The sequence below is a fragment of the Carettochelys insculpta genome, chromosome 2, assembly GCF_033958435.1.
Source record: "Carettochelys insculpta isolate YL-2023 chromosome 2, ASM3395843v1, whole genome shotgun sequence".
NCBI lineage: Eukaryota > Metazoa > Chordata > Testudines > Carettochelyidae > Carettochelys > Carettochelys insculpta.
In genome coordinates, this window is record NC_134138.1 from 26843653 (window position 1) to 26855653 (window position 12001).

Genomic DNA, 12001 nt, shown 5'->3' on the forward strand with positions numbered 1-12001 from the left:
TAGAAGCTAATCAGATTGGTCAGGCATGACTTGCCTTTGGTGAATCCATGTTCGCTACTTTTCATCACTTTCCCTTCTTCCAAGTGCTCCAAAAAGGATTCCTTGAGGATCCCCTCCATTACTTTCCCAGGGATTGAGGTAAGGCTGACCAGTCTATGGTTCCCTGGATTGTCCTTCTTTCCTTTTTTAAAGATGGGCACTATGTTTGCCTTTTTCGAGTCATCCGGGATCTCTCCCAATCTCCAAGAGTCTTCAAAGATAATTGCCAAAGGCTCAGCAATGACATCTGCCAATTCCCTCAGTACTCCTGGGTGTATTAAATCCAGACCCATGCATTTGTGTACATCTAGTTTTTCTAGATAGCTCAGAACTTGTTCCTTCCCCACAGATGACTGCCCTCCACCTTCCCATATGGCATTGTCTAGTGCCATAGTGTGGGAGCTGTCTTTGTCAGTAAAGATGGAGGTAAAAAAAGCATTGAGTAGTTCAGCTTTTCTTACATTATCTATCACTAGGTTACCTCTCTCATCCAGTAACGGCCCTACACCTTCTCTGGTAACCCGCTTATTGTTAACATGCCTGTAGAAACCCTTCTTGTTACCCTTCACATCCTTAGCCAGCTGCAGTTCCAATTGTGCTTTCGCTTTCATGATTACTGCCCAGCATTCTCCAGCCGTATGTTTATACTCCTCCTTAGTCAACTGTCCGTGTTTCCATTTCTTGTATGCATCATTTTTTAATTTAAGCCGACTAAGGATTTCCTTGTTAAGTCAAGCTGGTTGCCTACCATCTCTGCATTTCTTACTATGCATCAGGATGGTTTGTTCTTGTGTCTTCAGTGAGACTTCTTTAAAATACTGCCAGTTCTCTTGAACTCTTTTCCCCCTCCTCTTCATTTCCCAAGGGATCCTGCTCATCAGTTCTTTCAGGGAGTTGAAGTGTGCTCTTTTGAAATCAAGGGTCTGTATGTTACTACTCACCCTTCTTCCTTTTGTCAGTATCCTGAAATTTACTATCTCATGGACACTGCAGCCCAAGTTTCCACCCACTTCTTTTTCTTCTACTAGTTCTTCCCTGTTTGTGAGTAGCAGGTCAAATTGTGCAGGGCCCCTGGTTGGTTCCTTCAGCACTTGCACCAAGAAGTTATCCCCAGTGTTCTCCAAAAACTCCCTGGATTGTCTGTGTGCTGCTGTATTGGTCTCCCAGCAAATGTCCAAATGATTAAAGTGTCCCAAGAGAACCAGGGCCTGTGATTTGGAAGCTTCACTTAGCTGTCTGAACAAATCCTCATCTACCTCATCTCCCTGATCTGATGGTCTATAGCAGACATGAACTACCACACCACCTCTGCTAATTCTGCCTCTAAGCTTATCCTAAATACACTCAACTGGATTTTCTCCCTCCTTATAATGGAGCTCTAAGCAACCATACGGCTCCCTCACATAGAGCACAACTCCTCCTCCTTTTCTCCCATCTGTCCTTCCTAAACAGTTTATAACCTTCCATGACCGTGCTCCAGTTATGCGAATCGTCCCACCCAAGTCTCTGTTATTCCAACCACCTCATACTTCTTTCACTGTGCCAGGGCCTCTAATTCTTCCTGTTTGTTCCCCAGGCTTCTGGCATTTACAAGCATCTTAGAGAAGTGACTGATTGGCCCACTTTCTCCTCTCCACCCAGGAAACCTAAGGCCATTTCTGCACAGTCAGAAATGGCATGCTAATACATGGAGCAAAATATGCTAATGAAGAGCGGATGCAAATTCCCCATGCCTCATTAACATAATGTCACGTGATTTGGAGTCCAGAAGAGCGTTCTTCCGGGCTCCAAAACACTGTGTAGAAGCATGGCCTCTGGGGGTCCTTCTGGAAGGACATCCTTCTTCTGGAGGCCCCTTCTTCCGAAAATTTTTTGGGAAGAATGGGGCCTCTGGAAGAAGCACGTCCTTCCGGAACCCCCCCATGGGGGCCGTGCTTCTACAAGGCATTTTGAAGTCCGGAAGAATGCTCTTCCAGCCTCCAGATCACGTGACATTATACTAATGAAGCACAGGGAATTTGCATCCATGCCTCATTAACATCTTTCGCTCTGTGTATTAGCATGCCACTTCCGAAGAAAGTGGCCTGTGTAGAAATGGCCTAATTGATTTTTCCCTCCTCCTTCCCCACTTACCTCAGGGCTTGTGTCACTGTGCCCCGATGAACCTAGTTCAAAGCCCTCCTCACTAGGTTTGCAAGCCTGCTCATGAAGATGCTCTTTCCTCTCTTCGTTAGGTGGATCCCATCTCCTCCCAGCAATCGCTGTTCAAAACAGAGAATCCCGTGGTCAAAGAAACATGGGGCAGGTACTCATGCTCTGGGCTTCTGGACCAAAGTACGGAGAGTTGTTGCAGGCTGGGTTAAATTAAACTGGGGACTAGATCCAGCTGGAAGGATGTTTGTTCCCCATCCCTGCCCTAAAAATAAAAACAAACCCAAAAACCAAACAACCAGCCATTCTTTTTAAAAGGTTCCTATAGTGATTTGGAATAGAGACCCTGGATGAAGTTTGAAGACATAACCATGGTTCTCCTTTGGGAAGGCATTAATCTCTCTCATCTCCCACAGAGAAACAAATCCAGCATCCAAGATGAAGGCCCCAAGTCCATTTTCCTTTCGTCCCACCTTTGGTTAAGCAGAAAAGGGTATTTTTACACACCTGCCTTCAGAGAATCTTCCTATATGGTCCCTAAGGTATTAACAACAACTCATGTCAGCCCTTTGGCTCTAACTGAGGAATTCCTGAATAGAACTAAAATCCTAAAGGGCTGAATCATTGGAGGCAGATGACTAGTGCTCCCAACAATGCAGTTAGTGAGAGGTGACGAGTGAGGGGTTGTAGGGTGAGAGGAGAGTTTGTAACGGTCTCATGAGCACAGATTGACCCCTTTGTGAATCCTTAGGAGAATCTAAACAGACCAGTCTGTGCAAGGTAAAAAGCTGCAAACTAACTGCCATGGGAACAGCTGCAAAACAAGCCACGCTTGCCAAGATTTCAAGGCTACGCTAGCAGTAGGCCACAAAAGATAGTGATAAGGAATGCATAGGCAATTTTAGGCAATCTTATGTTAATAAGTTCAGCTTTATCAGCTATTGTTAGGAGGCCTGTTACAGAGCCTCTCCCCGAGTGAAGCTCCAACGTGTCGGGTTTTCCCCCACGGGTGACTGCAGCGTCTCTGGGGCTCCCGTCACGGGTGTCATGCGCCTTCAATAAACCAAATATAGCACTCGCCTTCTGGGTGCAGCCTTGTCTCTGGGGAATCCGAGCCTGGTTGGCTACAATTGGTGCAGCGAGCCGGGTTCTCCAGGTACGATGCCTTTTTGGTTGAAAGCGGGGGAGGCAGGGAAGCCAGCGCTGTCCCTGCAGCGCATACCAGGATGGCCCTTGACAGAGCGATGGGGGCCAGTAGTGCGGATGGTGGCCTGTTGGGCAGCCCCAGCAGACTGGCTGGAGTTGCAGGAGGCGTCAGGCGTGACGCCGGTACAGGTAGAAGGGGCGTTGCATCGGCTGCGGCTGAGCCGCCGGCCAGGGACGGACAAAAGGGCGGTGGGAGAGGTAGCATGGCTTTTCCTAACTGCCCTCTGGGCCCTGGGTGATGAGCTTCTCCGCCTGCAGAAGGCGCTGGCGGGGAAGGAGCAGGAATGTCGTGATTTGGCAGATGCACAGGCAATAGCGCAGGAGGTGGTTACCTTGCAGTCCAAAAGGACGCAAGAGTTAACCCATCGTTGTGAGGTGTTGGCGGCGAGAGTTGTGAGTTGGCAGCACGTGAAACTAGGGAAAGAACCGGTGTCGACGGCCCAAGTGCGTGCGGTCCTTGCGCTAGCCACTTGGGACCCTGAGACCTGGGATGGTAACATTTGGAGCTCTTCCTCGTCTGAGGAGGAGAAGAAGGTGAATGGGGAGGCTGTGCAAACCAACCCGAGACAGGCGTGCCCCATTCGGGAGTTGAGGGCAGAAGGAGGTCGCTGCAATGAGGTCTGGTGGACGTTTAAGACAAGTGAGTTGCAGGAGATGGTAAAGAGTTTTAAGCAGGAGCCAGGGGAAGGCCTGTTGGCCTGGCTAGTGCGTGTGTGGGACAACGCGGGCAACACTGTGTTGCTGCTGCTTGCGGAACTCCACCAGATGGGTGTGTTGTCCCAGGATTCACAGGTCAGACAGGCGCTGCAGATTATGCAAGGTATTACTGATGCACAGGGAAATGCCATGGAAGCGCCTTCCCTGTACTGCTGGTTGACCGTGGTGGTACCAGGTCTACCCCTCCCTAGGGGAACTGGAAGCACTGGTGAGGCCCTGGCATACGATCCCAGAAGGGGTGAGTGCACTGCGGCAGCTGGGCATGGCATGGGCTGTGGCCCTCAACATGGGACCGGATGATGTAGCGGTCCAGAAATCCATCAAGGCTACTCTGTTACGCCTTGCCCCTCTCAAGCTAAAGGCTTCCCTCATGGCTGTGGTCATGGCAGTGGGCAGAACTGTAGGTGACTTGGTGGAAACATTGATGCAGTTAGAGGCTGTCATAGGCGGTGCGAAAGCGGTCCGCGCCGCAAAAGGAAAGGGTGGTCAGTCGGAAGACTCTGGACAGGAAAAAGAACATGCTAAGGTGAATCGGAAAACTATGTGAACGGATTTACTGAAGGCAGGAGTGCCCCGTGAGAAGATCAATGGTTTGCCAACACCAGACTTGTACAAGCATTGGTTACAACTGCCGCCTACTCAGCAGAGTAAGAATGTGGGTGCCTCCAAGAGGGCGGGCAAGACTCAGGCACCACAGAAAGGTACCGGAGCTGAGGGGGGGAGGACCGAGCCCAGCGTCCTGGTCAACTGGACCCTTCCCCCTAGAAAGTGACAGGGAGGCGGGTCCCCTGCGGTACGGGCTGTGGCTGTGCAACAGGTAGCAGGGGACCAGCGCCCATTCGTCCCGTTAACCATCAAGTGGCCCCGAGGAGGGGAGCAGCATGTGCTTGCTCTGTTAAACACTGGAGCTAAAGTAACCATTCTGCATGCTACCCAGACTGCGGGTCACGCGGTGGTCGTGCAGGGCCTCGGAGGAGCGGAGACCACCGCTTATTTGGTGAAGGTCACCCTCATGCTGGGGAAAGCCCCTCCCTTTCGAGTGACTGTCCTGGCTGCACCTTTAGGTGAATACATCATTGGAATGTATGTCTTGCGTGGCCAGTGTGTGAATACGCAGTATGGGCTGTTTGCCTTTGGGCACCCCCAATACATTCGGGCAATCAGAACTGTGGAGCCCCTACTGCAGGGACATCCCAAATGGGACCCAGTGCGCCTGCCGGCTCCCCAAACCCCGGTGTCAGTCAAGCAGTACCGCATTCCCGGTAGAGAGCATGAGATCAGTGACACTATTGCTGCATTGCTACAGGCGGAGATTATTCGCCCCACTCTAAGCGCCTTCAACAGCCCCATCTGGCCAGTAAAAACGCCGGATGAATCGTGGCACATAACAGTGGATTATCGGGAACTCAATAAGGTAATCCCGGAGCTAATGGCCGTAGTTCCGGACATGGTTACCATCCTGGAGCACATTACTATGGTGGCCTTGCCGTGGCATGCCGTCATAGACCTGGCCAATGCGTCTTTCTCTATTAACATTCATCCCAAGAGTCAGGAGCAGTTTGCCTTCACGTGGCTAACAAAGCAGTACACGTTTACCGTGTTACCACAGGGCTTTAAGCTCTCCCTGACGATCTGCCATCAGCTAGTGCAGGCCAATCTGGAGCGTCTAAACCTCCCTGACCAGACAGCCTGCTACCACTACATCCACAACGTTATCATCTCGGGACCAGATAAATCAACTGTTCAAGCTGCCCTAGACACCGTCGTAACAGGAGCTTGTAAGCAAGGCCATCCAGTGGAACTGGACAGGGAAGCATCAACGGGCCTTTGACCTCTGCAAAGAGGCGGTGGTGGCACATGCCCGCCTCACTGCACCGCTGCAGGGCCAACTGTTTAAACTGGAGGTAACAACCGTTGGCGACATGGCATCCTGGGGTCTGTGGCAGCAGGTAGAAACCCAGCAAAAAGAACCTATCGGCTTCTGGTCACAAACCCTTCGCAGAGCCAAAGGTGGGTACACCCCCCCTAAAAAAGCAAATCCTAGCAGTGGTGTGGGCTTTGCAAAACACTAAGCGGGTCACGGGCGTCACCCCTGTTACTGTACAAACCCCGATCCCCTTAATGGGGTGGGTCACGGGTACCTCTAAACTGCTGTAGCAACGGCCTCAAAATGGGGCCCACGTAGCAGTAACAGCTCCAACGTATGGGTAACGTTGCCACAAACTGCCATCAACGCGTCTGCCTTTTGTCTGCCCCACAGTATGGCCGTGGGACAGCTCATGGACACCTGTTTCATAGGTGTCAGTGCTACTCCTGCTCTCTTGCAAAACTATGCCCTTTTGTATAACTTTGCTTTCACTGCTCTCATATGCTGTTGCCAAGTCTGTTTCACAGGTGCACGCTGTGTTGCCAGAAGAGCATCAACCACCTCACTTAATTCCTACTAGCCTCGGTGTTCACAAAGGGGTCGCGGGGAGGAGTGTAGGGTGCGAGAAGAGTTTGTAACGGTCTCATGAGAGCAGATTGACCCCTCTGTGAATCCTCAGGAGAATCTAAACAGACCAGTCTGTGCAAGGTAAAAAGCTGCAAACTAACTGCCATGGGAACAGCTGCAAAACAAGGCGCGCTTGCCAAGATTTCAAGGCTACGCTAGCAGTAGGCCACAAAAGATAGTGATAAGGAATGCATAGGCAATTTTAGGCAATCTTATGTTAATAAGTTCAGCTTTATCAGCTATTGTTAGGAGGCCTGTTACAGAGCCTCTCCCCGAGCGAAGCTCCGACGCGTCGGGTTTTCCCCCATGGGTGACTGCGGCGTCTCTGGGGCTCCTGTCGCAGGTGTCATGCGCTTTCAGTAAACCAAATATAGCACTCGCCTTCTGGGTGCAGCCTTGTCTCTGGGGAACCTGAGCCTGGTTGGCTACAGGGGTCAAAGACTGCTTATTGCTCAGTTCAAGACAATCTTCGAAGGTCTTCATGAAGGTGTTTTGCCCGGTTTTTTGGCATTGTTTCTTCAAAGTGGGAGGAGATGGGAAAGCAGTGGGAAAGGAAGAGGTGCACAGAACAATGTTAGGAAAGGGAAGGATTAAAGAGCAGACAGTAGAACAGATAAGGAGACTGTGGTGGTGCCCAGGACTTTCCAATGTCCATGATTCATGATAAAATCATGAGAGTTGGCAACACTGCTTTACTGGTGTGCATAAAGATAAGCATGTGTGTATCATTTGGGTATTTGCTTGTAATATCAAAAAGCAGAGGCAAGTGCAAAAAGAAACACACTAGCAAAGGAATAAAGACCAGTAAGTTTATTGCCTGGCATTGGAATAATAACTCTTTGTTATGCATTTATATAAGTAGATGGATATACCTTTAGATGTATACAGTACCTATATTTAAACCTATATAGATCTATAGATGTCTGTAATGCCTATACAGCAAACATACAACTCTAGATGGCTAAAATGCCCATAAAATAGACATAGTATAACTAAATCTTTATCAAATATATTTAGTCTACAGCTCACTTTCTGTTCGACAACTGTGAGCATTTCCCCATGGCTCCAGTTTGTTGTGTGTTGTGCTGATTGGAGCTAAATATAGGGACTGTATGAAACAAGGTAAAAATATTCAAAGCAATATTCTGATTCTAAAAGAAGATAATGGTTGACCATTTTTTCTAAACAAATATCTATATATGTTCTTTTTTAATGAAAGGTTTTCCACTTACTGGAATAATTTTACACATGAGTTCTGTAAGTGTTAGGCTTTTATTCAGTCTGCCTGAGATGAAGGTCAGCTAAAAAATAAAGCAATAAAAATACTATATTGTGTTAATTCACACAGCAGCAATTGACTATGATGGGGATAATTCCAAATTACATACAGCTACATATTAGAAATGTAAATTTTGGCAAGTTCTCCCTTCTCAACTTTGGCACATAAACTTATGAAATACGTCTGGAAGAGCCGGGAGACATGCTACATTGATATAATTTGTGAATCATTGAAATGAAGGAGCCTTTATAGTCATAATATATCAAGGCTACTGGGAAACTTCAGAGTAAGTGAATTAATGACTTGGATGGTACTACTTGAACTAGTAACAAAGTGTTTGTTGTGGCTGCAGGTTTCTGGAGATGTGAAACAAGTGCAGTTATAACTGGAAAAACTTAAACAACTTTGGGCTTGAGTGTGACTGTGCCATAGCGCAGAGTAAAGGCCAGTGTATTGCCCCAAGGGCCAAGTGGATATATTCCCACAGCAGTCAGTCAACAGATGTGGTTGGGAGGGTAGAGCCATGGTTTTTCCTGCGCTTCACCTACTTGCTTGTGGGGGGTAACAATGGGCACACAGACCTGTCCTCTGGGCTGGTCTAAAGCTATTGTTCAGGGGACTTAGAAGTGGGGGCTTGCTTTCCTCCACGCATCTGCCTGGCTGTGTTAGATCCAGTAATCAAGCTTTTTATTTGTGCAGGCCTGGCATTTTACATAGTCCTTTTAGGTAGCTGTCTAGGACTCACAGTTTGGAGGTGTGCCTCCTGTCTGGCTGCTCCCTCATCTCACACCAGCTGGGGGAGACCCTATTGCAGATATGGCCTTCTCAAGGGTTCCTCACCCCATTGATGGCAGTGGTTAGGAGCTGCCATAGCAGCAGAACTGAAGCCCCATTTTCAAGAGACTTTTGTTCCTTGCTGGGCCTCTTCCTTTCCCTACCACCCATGGCTTCCATGCCAGCAGCATTACATTAGACTAACACAGCTCCAGAAGAGTGGCCAATCTGCCTTCTGAAAACAGGTCATGGGGGAGGTGCTTAGGATGGCAAAATGTCCACAGCTAGAGGTCCACAACTGACAGGTGACCAGAGCCGTGTCTACACGTGCACGCTACTTCGAAGTAGCGGCACTAACTTCGAAATAGCGCCCGTCACGGCTACACGCGCCGGGCGCTATTTCGAAGTTAACTTCGACGTTAGGCGGCGAGACGTCGAAGTCGCTAACCCCATGAGGGGATAGGAATAGCGCCCTACTTCGACGTTCAACGTCGAAGTAGGGACCATGTAGTCGTTGCGCGTCCCGCAACTTCGAAATAGCGGGGTCCGCCATGGCGGCCATCAGCTGAGGGGTTGAGAGATGCTCTCTCTCGAGCCCCTGCGGGGCTCTATGGTCACCGTGGGCAGCAGCCCTTAGCCCAGGGCTTCTGTCTGCTGCTGCGGCAGCTGGGGATCCATGCTGCAGGCACAGGGTCAGCAACCAGTTGTCAGCTCTGTGTATTTTGTGTTGTTTAGTGCAACTGTGTCTGGGAGGAGCCCTTTAAGGGAGCGGCTTGCTGTTGAGTCCGCCCTGTGACCCTGTCTGCAGCTGTGCCTGGCACCCTTATTTCAATGTGTGCTACTTTGGCATGTACACGTTCCCTCGCAGCGCAGTTGAACATCGACGTTGCCAGCCCTGGAGGACGTGTAGACGTTATTCATCGAAATAGCCTATTTCGATGTTGCTACATCGAAATAAGCTATTTCGATGTAGGCTTCACGTGTAGACGTAGCCCAGGTGTCCCGTTTTTAAAGGGACAGTCTCACATTTAAGCCCTCCTGCAGGTGTCCTGACTAAAACAAATGGTCAGATTGTCCCACATTTTCTGTCTCTTCCATCAGTACTGGTGGGACCTACTGCAGCTCGAATCCTTGCTCGCCAGCTGACCATGCACCAGCGGTGGGTAGTGGGAGGGATCCAGTGATTGAGGATGGGGGTGGTGGGTGGGCAAAGCTGCTCCCCCTGCTGGTGCGTTGGTGCAGTCCTTGCTGCGTGCTGGCTCTTGGGCAGTAGACCCTCTCTCCCCCGCTGCCAGTTCTGGCAGTCTGCTGAAGTGGCTGGTCAGTGCAGGCAGCTGGTGCCTTGTTACATGTCACCTCTGTGGCCCACCCATCGCACCTTTACATGTTTCTCCTCTCACTGTCCTCTCCTGGCCTGGCTGCTCCTCTATATTCCCCTAGTGGGGTGTGTCCCACTCCTGGTGCTGTGCAGAGAACCAGCCTCTGGTTGGATCATTCAGCTCACCAACAGCCTGGTTGTCAGGATCCTTCCTTCCCCCATGGCCCCTGGCTAGGCTGGCACCCACGGAAGGCTCAAGACCATCTGGCCTGAGGTGCAGGCCAATAGAAGCCAAGCCCTGCATGTGCCAAAGCCCCACACAGCACTGGCACGGGGAAGCTTCTGCACCCCTGCAGTGGCAGGGAGGAAGCTAATTCCAGCCTGTTTGTGCCCCTGCCCTGCAGATATCCAGGCAGGGGCACTTAGATCCCTTGTCACATGCTGTCCCCACCCTAGGTCCTGTTCCCAGGAACTGTGGGGCTGCTCTGTCTCCTAGGCACCCTCCCCTGCTGAGCCACCTGCTCACCCCTGGCCAAGTTCACTGAAGTCCCTGAAGTTGGGTTCCATGGGCTCTGGTGTTCAGTGCAACCTGAGGGCTTAACTTCATCCTACTCATACCGCAGTTAGGGGATGAGAGGCAGCTGGGTTATGTCAGTGTCCAGCAGCAGCTTGGAGATGTTAACTGCCTTTCTACACTATGCAGGCAGGAAGGGACAAGCTTCTTCCAGCCACAGGAAAGTGGGGGGCGGGTGAGGAAGGAAAGAGATGACCTCTGGAAAAACCAGGTCATCCCTATCCCTACCCATATCCTCCTCTGGCTAGAAGCAGCTCTCATCCCTTCCCTCCTGCACGGTGCTGGAAGGCTGCTGCTTGCACAGTCTGGTGTGAACTCCAAAAGAAATCTTTGAGGGGAGGAGCATGATCCTGCATTCCCTCCCACATGCTGCCTTGAGATGATGTGGAGCCAGGTACCAGGAGACACAGGTCCATCCCAGGGGCCCAGTCAAACAAGGAGGGTGGAGAGCACTGGTTCAGCCAGTCAGTCACTCCCATCCCCTATATAACAATGTATAGAAAGGTGTTTGTGTCACCTCTCCTCACACAAACCTAAAAGATAAGGAGGTAAATAAAAAGGACTCCAGCTATGCAGTATTTTTTTAATGGGGGGCTCAGTCAACTTGATGTTAATTTGGATGTTTCTGTTGCATAGTTCAGCTTGATTACCATTGAACTCATTTGAATATGAGCAATTTTACTGCGTGTCCCATATGCAGCATAGGGAAATATGGTATCCTAACTAAGGATACATCTAAACTCCACCCTTCCCTTGGTAACAAGTAGAGAACCTACCTGAGGAGCCTCCCTAGCATGGGTATGAATAGCAGTGTGGTTGGTGAAACACGGCATAGTGAGTAAAGACATGTTTGAAGGGTCTGGTTAAGTACCTGAGTTCATGCACTACGTCATGGATAACTCATGGTTCTCTATGCTGGGGGGGCGCAAGCTGAAGGGGAGGATATGTGACTGCCCCACATGTCTCTTCTGCCCACTGACCACCCTGCCCTGTGCCCAGCTCTTTCTGCTCCAGTAGAGTTACCTGTTGGATGCAGGGGGCTCTGTCCTTCTCCTGCTGCGCCTTCTGCCCTTGGCACATTCTGCTGCTCTCCCTCACAGCTTGGCCCAGGAGTAAGCAGGGTGAGCCCACTTCTCACGTGTAAAATAATCTGATGCCAAAGAAGCAAATGTTTTTAGCTCTCACTTGACTGGACCCTGCTATCTTTACTCAGACTACCAATAATGTCAGCAGGTTTTTCCTGTGTAAAAGACTCCTACATTTTCCCTGATGCAAATTAATATCCTTTATCTTTGTGGTGGGAGGGAGGATAAATAAAACCATCCCCCCCAAACCAAAACACAAAAGCAAACTATTTGAAAGTTACAAAAGCCATAAAAACACCACAACTTAAGTAACAAGTACAGTCCTCCATTCGTCATATTTTTTCTGGGGATTGTTCCATAATGT